Below are 13,934 nucleotides of genomic sequence, written 5' to 3' on the forward strand. Positions count from 1 at the left end.
TATGAATTATCAATTATTTTTATTACAAATTATTTACGAATTACTTGTTAACATTTTTGTAATTAATTGTAATTGATAATATTACTCATATTTTGATAGTAAAGACTAAAATAGAATTAAAATATAAAATATAGTGACTAAAAAGACCACTTTCAAACTATAGGGACTAAAAAAGCATTAAAATATAAATTATAAGGACTAAAAAAATCATTTTCAAAATTATAATAACTAAAAGAGAATTAAAATATAAATTATAGGACTAAAAAAACCACTTTCAAACTATAGGAACAAAAAAAAGTAAGAATCATGAAACTAAATCAAATAATTTATATAACCTAAATGAAAATAAAATTTGCTTATCTTCAAAAGTAGAAATAGAATTTCTCGTGATAAACGACTAAATGACTGTATCTATCATTCCAAGCTTTTCATAATAATTGATGGGAAATAAATTACTTTTAAAAGAAACAAAAAAAAAATTATAAATCAAAATGTCATTCTCCAAAAAGAATAATTATAAATGAAAAGCAACCTCAACTTTAAGTTTTTTCTTTTTATTTTATTATCATTTTTATGACACTCAACGGTAAGATTATGCATAATTGAATGATGCCTACCGTTTAGGTCGATCCACTGAAATGAAAATCTTCGTTATCATGCTGCTGACAAAAGTATAATAATTCATAACAATATTCTATACCAAAAAGTCATTGAGACAAGTGATTGGAGAATTTTATCTCGTAATCAAACATTAAAATTTTGATATCCTTTGGAAATAAATTTGCTACTAAAAAGACTATTTTACTTCTATAATGGCCCAACCTAGTAAAAGAGAGATTAGTTAGGTGCTAAGTGAAAACATCAAATAACAACTAGTTATAAACATAAAAATTATACTAGTATTCTATGTAAGGTTGGGTCCATTGTTTTGAATAATCCAAAATTGCGAAGAGTCCCATATGGGAAGCTACCAAAAAAGTGAATAAATAATTAGACGGGTCAGCATCCAAACGCGTAGAATGCAATAAAAAAATTCTTGTTCTTCAAACTAAGGTAGCCTAATTTTTCTTCCTTTCTGGTAAACCACCACCATTTCACAAAATCCAGTTGACTTATTCCATGGTTTACTCTGAACGGTGCAATAACTCTGAGTTGGTTGTGTCTCTGACCAATCTATTGTCTGCATTCTATTTTCAAAATATCCCATTCTAATCTAATTCTCTTAACCTTCCTCTGTAGTCTACACTTCTTCAACACAACTTCTACACTTTTGACCACCATCCCTTGCAAAATTTAGGAGAGTTTAAGAAGATAAAGAGTGAAGAACACGGGCCAGAAGGGTCTTGTTCATGAGTCTTTTTGGCCACCATTTGTTCCTTGGCTATTTTAGTGTTGTGTTGTGTGGTTGTCACTACGAGTAGACACCAATGAGAATTACATTAGTTTCAGCGCTTTCTTTCTTTCTCTGTCACTTGATATATCTTAGTATCTACATTTCTGTCACTGCTGGGAAATGTCTCGAGGATCAACAATTGCTGCTGTTTCAACTGAAGAGCAACCTCACATTCAACCCTGAAAATTCCAGCAAACTCAGGTTGTGGAATCAAAGCGTTGAGTGCTGTGATTGGAGCGGTGTAAGCTGTGATGATGAGGGACGTGTCATTGGCCTTGACCTGGGTGGAGAATTCATCAGTGGTGGATTTGATGATTCAAGTGTTATTTTCAGTCTTCAACATCTCCAGGAATTGAATTTGGCTTCTAATAATTTCAATTCTATCATCCCATCTGGATTTAACAAGTTGGACAAGTTGACTTATCTGAATTTGTCATATGCGGGCTTTGTGGGGCAGATTCCAATAGAGATTTCTCAGCTGACAAGGTTGGTTACCCTTGATATTTCTTGTCTTTCCTACTTAACTGGGCAAGAGCTGAAACTAGAGAACCCAAATCTACAAAAGCTTGTCCAAAATCTCACCAGTATTAGGCAACTGTATCTGGATGGTGTAAGTATAAAAGTTCCAGGACATGAATGGTGCAGTGCCTTCTTGTTGCTGCGTGACCTGCAAGAACTTAGCATGTCACATTGCAATCTCTCAGGACCTTTGGATCCTTCCCTGGCAACTCTTAAGAATTTATCAGTCATTGTTCTTGATCAAAACAATTTATCATCCCCCGTGCCAGACACATTTTCCCATTTGAAAAATCTGACCATCTTAAGTCTTGTTTATTGTGGGTTGCATGGAACATTTCCACAGGGGATATTCAGCATTGGATCATTGTCAGTCATTAACATATCGTTCAACTATAATCTCCAAGGTTTCTTTCCAGACTTCCCACGGAATGGATCTCTTCAGATTTTAAGAGTAAGTAACACAAGCTTCTCTGGAGCATTTCCAAACTCTATTGGTAACATGAGGAACTTATTTGAATTGGATTTTTCCTATTGTCAATTTAATGGAACACTTCCCAATTCACTGTCAAACCTCACAGAACTCAGTTACCTGGACTTGTCATTTAACAACTTCACAGGTCAAATGCCATCACTTGGTAGGGCAAAAAATCTCACGCACTTGGACCTTTCTCATAATGGTTTGAGTGGTGCAATTCCATCATCTCACTTTGAAGGACTGGATAATCTTGTCAGCATTGGCTTGGGTTATAACTCAATCAATGGGAGCATTCCTTCATCTCTTTTTACACTCACACGGCTGCAAAGGATTCTGCTTTCCCACAATCAGTTTGGTCAACTAGATGAAGTCACAATTGTGTCTTCTTCTAAATTAAACACCCTTCATTTAAGTAGCAATCGTCTTTCAGGGTCATTTCCAACATTTATATTCCAGCTCGGAGCACTCTCTATCCTCCAACTTTCTTCAAACAAGTTCAATGGATCAATGCATCTAGATAACATTTTGGTTCTCAGAAATTTAGCTACACTAGACTTTTCATACAGCAACTTATCAGTCAAAGTGAATGTTACAAATGTTGGCTCACTTCCTTTCCCAGCATTAACAATCTAAAATTGGCATCCTGCAACTTGAAAACTTTCCCTGGTTTCTTGAGGAATCAGTCCAGATTAACCACTCTAGATCTCTCAGATAACCATATCCAAGGGACAGTGCCCAACTGGTTTTGGAAACTACAGATTCTTGAAAGCCTTGATATTTCTCATAATTTGTTGACTCATTTGGAAGGACCTTTGCAGAATCTTTCTTCCCATTTGATTTACCTTGACCTTCATCAGAATAAACTTCAGGGGCCAATACCTGCTTTTTCTGGAAATACGTTGTATTTGGATTTTTCAAGCAACAATTTTAGCTCTATTATCCCACGAGACTTTGGTAATTACATGTCTTTCACATTTTTTCTCTCTCTCTCAAACAATACTTTGAGTGGCAGCATCCCTGATTCCCTCTGCAATGCTTTATATCTTAAAGTGCTTGACCTTTCCAATAATAACATTTCTGGAACAATTCCCTCATGCTTAATGATGATGAGTGGCACTCTTGAGGTATTAAATCTGAAGAACAACAATCTCTCAAGCCCTATTCCTAATACAGTCACAGTTTCTTGTGGTTTGTGAACTTTAAATCTTCATGGAAATCAATTAGATGGGCCAATTCCAAAGTCTCTTACTTATTGCTCAAAGTTAGAGGTATTGGACCTTGGATCAAATCAAATCACAGGTGGCTTTCCATGCTTCTTAAAAGAAATACCCAGGCTTCGTGTCTTGGTTTTGAGGAACAACAAATTTCAAGGTTCCCCAAAATGTTTGAAAGTCAATATGACTTGGGAGATGCTTCAAATTGTAGACATTGCTTTTAACAATTTTAGTGGCAAACTGCCAAGAGAATATTTTACAACCTGGAAAAGAAATATAAAGGGTAACAAAGAGGAAGCTGGGTTAAAGTTCATAGAGAAACAAATTACATCCTTTAGTGGTGGTTTATATTATCAAGATAGTATCACAGTTATCAGTAAAGGTCAAAAAATGGAGTTGGTTAAAATTTTGACAATTTTCACATCCATTGATTTCTCGTCTAACCATTTTGATGGACCTATACCAGAGGAGTTAATGGATTGGAAAGAACTCCGTGTCCTTAATTTGTCAAACAATGCTTTGTCTGGTAAAATCCCATCATCCATAGGTAACATGAGCCAACTAGAGTCCTTGGACCTTTCACAAAACTCTGAGTGGAGAAATTCCAGTGCAGCTTGCAAGTTTGTCATTCCTTTCATATTTAAATCTCTCCTTCAATCATTTGAAGGGGAAGATCCCAACAAGTACCCAACTTCAATCATTTCCAGCTTCTTCTTTTGAAGGCAATGATTGACTATACGGTCCTCCATTGACTAAAAATCCAGATCATAAAGAGCAAGAGGTGATGCCACAACAAGAATGTGGAAGGTTAGCGTGTACTATTGATTGGAATTTTATTAGTGTTGAATTGGGATTGATTTTCGGCCACGGAGTTATTTTTGGTCCACTCTTAATTTGGAAGCAATGGAGGTTATGGTATTGGCAACTTGTGCACAAAATTCTTTGTCAGATCTTCCCTCAGGTGTATCTTGAATATGTAACTTGGAGAGGACAAACATACGAAGCTTTAAGGTGGAGGCATTAGTAATTAATATCATGTTTGCAAGTAAGTGAAATCTAGACACAATATTCTTTCTAAATGTTTCCTTTTCCGAATTTGATAGTTGATTTGGTTCTATGCCTTGATGCCTAAAAGATAAATTTGCAAGGAATATGTATCGGAAACTTGAAAATATATTATATATGCTACGTTTTAGTCACTACTATGATAAAGTAATTTTGTCTCTTCATAAATCATAGCTATTAATTGATATGATTAAATGAGTAGTTTCTGATATACTTGTTAAATGTTCTTGTAAAATAAATATTTATCTATCTGTAGTATATAAAGTTAGCAAATGTAGTACAATGAGACATATCAACAACATAAAAAAAATTCCATTATTGTATCATTGATATTGGTAATTTGTTAAGTTCTCCAAAAACTCTTTTTTTTTTCTCATCCACTTTATCAAATGTTTAATGCATATTTGAGAGAGCTTTTATGAATATAAAGTTACAATATTAGTCGCATTGTCCTTAAACTATCTTTTTTTGTGATGTTCAATTACATTTATTTTGGGTAACAAATCAATGAGTACAGGACCACTTCCAATGATTATAATTATATTTTCTCCATATATAGTTTCAATCTCATTCTCTATTCTTGTGTTTTGTATTCCAGGATTAACAAATAAGATAAGTGCTGGTGGAAACAGTTTCTGGCCGGTAACATTGTCGTAATTTGTTCAAGGTCATATGTGGAGTAATCATAACTCTTTCTGTATCAATATGTTTCAACTATGCAGTTTGTTTGTTTTATATTTTGTACTCATTCAGTATTCCTAAATCTGATGTGAGAAATGAAAGAATGGAAATGGCTTTGTTTATATATATATATATATATATATATTAGTATTATATTTATTTTTACAATTGTGATTATTTACGTTGCATTTATAGATAGAAAAACATGGTTAGGATTTAATTTCAACTTTTTTGGCTGTGCATATGATTGCATTAAGGAGCGAAAGACCCAACCACTTGAATTGAATCAACCATTATTGCTGGATTTAATTTCAATTAGTTTATAAAAGTCATGGTTTGATCAACTTTGTAAAATTGTCGTTAACAAAATTATAAGTGAAATGAAAGAAATGATTTTAAAAAATATTAGAATATGATAATTGTAATTCGAATTTCTATGAACAAGTTTCTTTGGTAAATAGTCATTCTTATTCCTAAATATGTAATTCACCGATAAATATGTCTTACAAAATGAAAATACAAAATTTAGTTTCCCAAAAGTGTAAAAAGTGTGACTAATATATTTTGTCATTAACTTCATTTCTGTCCGTCACCATTAATAAAATAGCATATGTGATACAGAGGGACAAATTTATTACTGAAATGATTTTGTCAACGTAGTCATAACTAATGTCAACACGGAAATATATTGTCATATATTTTTTTTTTACTTTTGCTTTCCCACTCAGCTGACAAATGCATCTTTGATAAAATTTGGTCATGAAAGTGTAAAAAATGTAATAAATATATTTGATCGTTAATAATAAATTATGACTAACTATTACAATTTGAAAAAATTTATAATGATTGCAATAAATTTTTTTTAACAAATTAAATTGAGTCTAAAAGAAAAAAGAATACCCGTTTTATAAATTATAAATAATTTTTTACACTCTCATGCTTGATGAAAGGCTCAAGTAAAAAATGCTTATTGTAAAGCATTATGGTTAAATTAGATCATGAATAATTTTTAGGAAAAATTGAAATGATACTTTTAGTTTGTAAAAGACACTCACCTCCTTTGGAATAATTTTTTTTAGGTTATGATTTTTTAAATGATCAGTCAATAAAAAAATAATTTTGTATGATTTAAAAAAATAATTTAAAAATTAACAAACTTTTATTATTATAATTTGGAATTTGATATCATTATATATACTAATAGACATTCATATTTTATGATTTTTTTAAAAACAATTAAATACTCGTACATACTAGTTTTACATGAATTTTTTTGTTCATAATTTATCATTAGCATCCAGATATATTTATCGTATTTTTATTCTTTCAAAGATTAAATTTTGTATTTTTATCTTTCAGGGATGTATTTGTGGATTAGGGAAAGAAAAGTAAAAAAATATTATATAATAAATATGTCCATATGCTAACAATTAAAGATGATCAAACTGACAACAAGTGTAAAGACCTCACCAATGTTACCATAAAAACCTATTTTGAACTTCCTCAAGCTAGATTATCAAACATATCACTTTATATATATATATATATATATATATATATATATATATATATATATAGTCTTGTTTATCTTTCTCTCTTAAGTGTCAAATAGCATTTTGGTGTCCAAAAATCATTTTTTGTTTTCTGAAGAAGACTTTATATATGCAAATGTTTTGAAAATGCCTAACAAATATTTTTGCCCCCCTAATGAAGGTCAAGCTGAAAGGTATTAAGAATAATTGTGAACAAAAAAATTCCCAAGCTAAAAACTTTGGATATTTCGCACTTGGTTATATTAAAAGTATCTTAGATGAATTATTGTGGCTTTGGATATTTCGCACTTGGTTATTTTATGTTGCTATGGATGATTAGCTTTTGGTTATTTTGTGATGCTTGCTTTGGATTTTGTGGCTTCGTTATTTTGTCTAGTCTTTTCGACTTTTTTATGTTGTCAAAGGGGGAGAGATCGAAACTCAAGATAGAATATCTTTTAATCATATTTGTGACACCCTCTACCCTTATAATTATAACTACCTAACTAAATAAATCATACAATTTTTTTTAAAGTTTATAAATGCATAATAATAAAAGAAGAAAAAAAATACAAAATTAATTAATAATAATAATTTTTTTAACACATTTAATTTAAATCAATTCAAAAGGATAAAAGGTTCACATCCACTTAGAGAAAACGTAATAGAATTTTTTTTTAAAAAAATAAAAGGTAAAATTATTCCGGCTCAAAACAAGGCCGTCCACTCTAAATAAATAATAAAAAAAAGCTAAAGTAGAAAAGTATAATGCAATTATATCATTCAGTAAATCATAATATGCAAAAATCATAATATGCAAAGTAAAATCCTATGCCCCAATTGTCACACTTATCAGAACATATCCCTATCACATACTAAGTCTCTCCATCTCTAGCATGTGACTCATCATATGAAGGCTCATCTGAAACAAAGTGGCAATCAGCCCAAACACAAACACACACCGGGAGTAAGTTATCACATTCGTATATAATAAAACATTAGAGCATGTGAAACATATAATACTTAAAGCTGAATTTATATAAATAACATTACCGCACAACATCGCACACATTATTCACACCCATTCAAGTTCACACACTCCATAAAATAGCATCAACCACAATTGTTAACTCAATGAAATTCAAATACAAGCGTTATGCAACAATTATACTAAGACTCAAGCCTATATGCAATGTGGTACCATGTTAGTGAAAAATAACACTGGGGCACTTAGGAGTACATGACAAGACACACCACACAATGGGTATATTCGGTCACTCTCACTAAGTAACATCATAAGGTGATCAGTCAGGGTTACTCTGTTTTGCGAGAATGCCTCAACCACATGGGCTTAAAGGAGCACTCAAACCGAATATCTTTACCCCCAAGGCCTAGACTCCGAAGAATCCATTTGGGCCACTGTTTATGAGTTATATAATACCCACGACCTCAGTGTTATATTTCAAACATATTTAACAATTGCGCTACAGTTTAACCCTTCAGGATCCTAACTAGGAATCCTAAAAATTTCCTTTAACACTGCGCATAAAAGTTCTCTCAAAGTAAACACTGGTCGGGTTACTGTATAACTCATAACTCACAAGACAAGTAATATCACTACAAATATCAGTCACACACTCATTCACAACCATATTTCATGTCTACAGTTTAACATTTCACATTTTAACTAATTACAAAATATACTCAGCAATTAAATAACAATGTATCATAATACTAATAATATACAATATTTAATTTCAAGACTTATAAACAAATAACTATAAAAATACACGTGAAACATATATATATATATATATATATATATATATTATATTAAAAAATTATATATATATATATATATATATATATATATATATATATATATATATATATATATATCAAATGTATTAAGTATATATTAATATAAAATAATCACAAAAATATCAAACATATCATTAAGTAAATACAAATTATATATAACAATAAAATATATACTCATATTGATTTATATGAACAACATGTATACCCATATTCTAAACATTTTTCAACTAAGTTACCAACATCAAGAAAATGCCTAATTACAAGGTGAATACAACTTTAGTTAATTTCTTTAAACGATTTTAGCCAATTCAATTATCCAACAATCCCTACACATAGGAATTTCATGACGAAAAATCACCCACGTGAAATAAAATATAAAGTTTGTGAAATAAGAGAATCAATATATATGTACACGTATACACTGCGGTGTGGAAAAATAAAAAAAAAGGATAAGATTGAAAGGCCAACATATCTGGTATAAACAAAATCACCACCACACAATTTTTATGCTAATTATAAAGAATTCTAATTCCTAAGGTACACACCAAACACAGAAACACATCAATTCTACAACAAACTCGCATCAGAACACCAAATAGTTCATCAAACACACTCAATCCACGATTAAACATGAAAACATAACTAAACTTCATAAACACCCAAAAATAATCCAAAAATTGATCATCTAGGGATCCCTACACATGTTCATTCTAATCCCCAAGCGTGAGTAACTCATCCCTTACCTCGATGTAGTCGCTTAAATGTTCTTCGTTAGCAATCGCGGCGTCTCTGGTGCTCTCTAGAGCTCCTCCTCTGGTTGCTCTGTTAGGGTTCTTGTGCGTCAGAAAAGAAGAAAGGGACAAAATGTGTTTTCTAAAAGCTGCTCTAGGTTAACATTTGGTTTATATAATGGGAATTTATGACCTAATTATTATTATTATTATTATTATTATTATTATTATTATTATTTTACTTATTTATTTATTTATTAATTTCTTATTTACTTATTAAAAGTTACGACTGTTACAATATTAGTTGCCATCATCAAAAGAGGGGAGAATGTGATTGCATTTGCTGTATAAAGGTTCGAGATATTCTGCTCCCACGAACACAAAGTTCGAGATCATCATAGGATCCAAACACAAATAGCACACAGAGAGTGAGTTATCACATTCTTGACTAATGGAGAGAAGCAAGACAACATCTAGGTATAAATATCATATAAACAAAATGAAACTTACTCAAACATAGCTCACGTCATTTCACCATTTTGTTGCCCAACATCACATCACAACACAACATGTCTCATTCATTTTCATAATATTCACGTACTCAAGGATTAAAACACAATATTACAAAGTCAATCAATATCAATCAATACACAAGCGTTATGCAACATATACACTAAGACTCAATCCTATATGCAATGTGGAACCATGTCAGTGAAAAACCTCGTCGGGCACCTAAGAATACATGACAAGACAAACCACACACTAGTAAGTTAGGTCACTCTCACTAGGTAAAATCATAGGGAAACCAGTCAGGGTCACGCTATTTTGCGAGAATGCTCCAATCATATGGGATCAACATAGGCTTAAAAGAGCATTCAAACCGAGTGTATTTACCACCAAGGCCTACACTCCGAAGAGTCCACTGGGGCCTTTCCCTCCTGATTCAGGTCCAACCCAGAAAACATTTTAGCACACAAACTATGTCTATGAACTGTACAAAACACATGACTCCTCAATTGTTCTCAAAATAGTTTTATCTCGTTGCGCTTGTGATTAAACTCGTTGGGAACCCACAATGGTTTCCATCACAATACTCGTCGCCCATTAACTCGTCGCCCTTAAAGAGTCTTAGCATTAACTCGTCGCCCTTAAAAGGACATAACATTAACTTGTCGCCCTTAAAGGGTCTTATAGTCGTGTGATTGTACAATTCATAGTTCACAATTCAATGCACACAATATCTCAATGCACATATATATCTCAATCCCATACATACTCAATTTATCACATACACCCGATCTCAATCACAATGGTATAATCTCAATTTAACATGTTATCACAACTCCTGAATCATATACACTTTACCTATGAACTATGCAATACACACAACTACTCAATTATTTTCAAAATCATTTTAACTCGTCAGGTTCCCGCAGTGGATCCCATCACAATACTCGTCGCCCTTAAAGGGTTTTACAATTGTGTGATTGCACAGTTCATAGCTTACAACTTAATACACACATTTCAATACACATTTATTTCACCATTCATCACAGGTTCAATTTATTATATACTCACAATTTGAATCACCATTTCACAATCTCAATATAACAATTTATACAAAAGGTTTATCACAACTTGGGGAGTATAACCCCTAAAATAATTTCACACAATTATATCAAAATCAATTAATCCAAATTATAGGTATAAAAAAGTGAAAACACCAATAACACTCAATTTTATCAACCAATTAGCATCAGAACATCAATGTTGTATTTATAATCATAAAGGAAAAAAATTATAATTCAATAAACATCTAAAAATAAACCCCAATTTAATCCTCAAAGGATCCCTACACATGTTCATTCTAACCTCAATTGCGATAAACTCATCCCTTACCTCTAAGTGGGCTCACGTGTGCATTGTGACAACAATAGCGGCATCTCTAACGGTTTCCTGAGATTCTTCAAGTTTTTCCTTCGATTGCTCTGATAGGGTTCCCAAACGTTAGAGAGAAGAAGGGATTAAGACCTCCATTTTGTACTACTTCGTGCGATTCATTTTTCGCTCTCCTTGAACATTATTTTGTGAATCCCAACGGTGAAGGTATGAGGAGTTGAATCGCGAACCACATATCAAAATTTCACAACAATCCAACGGTTAACAAGTCCGAGACCGTAGTTTTTCTAAGGCAGTTTTGGGTTTTTGCAGGAAAAGAAAAAGTTGCGAACCTAGTGCTCAAATTTCATGATAATCCAATGGTGAATACGTTCGAGATTGTTGTTTTTCTAAAACAGGTTTGGTGGTATGCGAGAAAATGAGAGGGTTTTAAGAGGAGGAGAAGGGAAAACGAAAGTGAGAGAGAGAAGAGGCGTAGAGAGTATCGTTAGTCTCAAAACTGACATAATATGCCCTTATTTATAGCTAGGGTACTCATAGCATATTATTTACTCTATTTATTTATTTTATTATATTATAAAAATGAACTCTATTTTATTTTCTATCAAATGAATAAATCAAATATATTTTTTTTCTTCAAACCATTATTTTAATACAACTATTTTTCTTTATTTATTTAATTATAAAAACTTCATCATTTTCTAAAACTTTATTTATTTATTTTTTTTACTAAAAAGTATTTTTAATTTATTTACAAAAAATGGGATGTTACATCTGTAATCGATTACCAGTGAGAAAATTTTAAAAATAACTTTGAAAAGTCATATCCTTTCATGAGTGTTTGAAAAGCCACCAAAGACTTATAAATATGTGACCTGTGTTTGAAAATCTTTAGAGTTTTTCAGAACTTCATTGTCTTATTCTCTCAAAAACAAACCTTTGGTCTAACACTTGCAAATCAATTAAGGATTCTTCTAAGTTCTTCAAGTTGTATTATTCTTCTCTTAAAGAGAGAAAAAAAACTTCTGTACTTGAAAAGAAAATTGTTGTTGTAATCAAGAGGCAGTGAGTCTCTTGATTTGTAAGTTTTTTCCGAACACAAGAGAAATGTATCCCTAGGTGGTTCAGAAGTTGTAAAAGAATTTACACGAATAGTGGAAATCTCAAGTGAATTGCTTGAGGACTAAACGTAGGCATAGGAAGTGACCGAACCAGTATAAACTAAGTTTGTAATTCTCTCTTCCTTGATCTCATTTACATTATCGGAGTTTAATTTTATCTTGCACATTAAAAGAGCATCAAATAAATTGGTCATTGCTTCTTTTTTTGCATATTAAGTCTGCGTATATCTTTTAAAGAGAGAATTAAAATTTGTTAGGGAAAAATTTTGAAACTTAATCACCCCCCTCTTAAGTTATTGAGGCCACTTGTTTAACACGAGACTCGCTGGAATCTCGCTAGAGAACTGGTTGTAGGAAAGGTTTATCAACTAAAACTGAGAGAGGTTTGCAATGGAGCTCAGAATCTCGTCAAAGAAAGTGTTTGACGAGATGTTGAGGGCTCTGAGGCTGAGGGGGAGTTCGTCAAGGATGTTGCCAAAGATGTGGTTTTGCACGGTGCCAAGAATCTGAAGGCCGATGAGGTTTGCGATCTCCGTCAGAATCTAAACACATGAGCATGCATTTGGATAGTGATGAAGGAATGGTGTCATTGAAGGAGTTTGAACAGAGGCTTGTCTTATGCAGCATGTGCAACTCAAAGATACACCCACTGAGTGTGCCACTGAGTTGAAGACGAGTCAGATGCAGCTCCGTGACAAGGTTCTTTGTGATCTTTTCTTCTCGTTTTGTATCATTCTTTTGGGGTTTTGTATCATTCTTCTGGGGTTTTGTGTCTTTTTTCCTTTTTCTCAGCAACAAAAACTTGAAGGTTAGATTATTTGGTGAATTTGTATACGCATTCATTGAGGTGAGTTTTGGTCTTTAAATCTAGAAAAGGAAACACCGTGCAAGACCTACTCTACTCTCCCCCTACCTTTTCCTTTTCTTTTTCTTTGAAATTAAAAAATTGTTAGAAGGTTGTGCAAAATAATTTGGTTGTTTAAAGATTTTTCTTTGTGTTTAATTATTGTTTCGCAGATATGAGTTGGCTGAAGAGTGAGTTGACCACGACGATACGAAACTTCATTCACATAGTTTTTACTAACTTATAAGAAGGGCAAATCATTCGAAAGTCTTGAAATCTGCTAGGCTTCCGATATTAATTATATTCATTAATTGTTAGTCAAAAGAAAATGAGACTTATTAATTAACTCCTGAGAGTTATTTTCTATCCCATTAATGGGGCAAGACTTTAGAAGTTACAACTCGACAATTCACGACAACTGATCAATTAAAATAATTGATTGACTAGTTTTGGACGTGTGGAATGCTCTTGGGTAGAACGTAATTTTGTAGGGTTGAACAACTTCTAAAATGGTTTCATGGCAAAGTATAAGAACACGTACAATTTCCTGAGCTACGTTTATAATCTCTGTTAAAAGTACAAAGAGTACCAATCTTTGCATATATTTATAACTGTGCACAGTTATGTTTTACTATACTA

General features: G+C 32.2%; 1 pseudogene; it reads left to right on the forward strand.

The window, feature by feature from the left end:
• Positions 1–1,077: 1,077 nt before the first annotated feature.
• Positions 1,078–5,467, forward strand: LOC114406069 (annotated as a pseudogene).
• The last annotated feature ends 8,467 nt before the right edge of the window (positions 5,468–13,934 follow it).

This window comes from Glycine soja, chromosome 3, assembly GCF_004193775.1.
Source record: "Glycine soja cultivar W05 chromosome 3, ASM419377v2, whole genome shotgun sequence".
Taxonomy (NCBI): Eukaryota; Viridiplantae; Streptophyta; class Magnoliopsida; order Fabales; family Fabaceae; genus Glycine; species Glycine soja.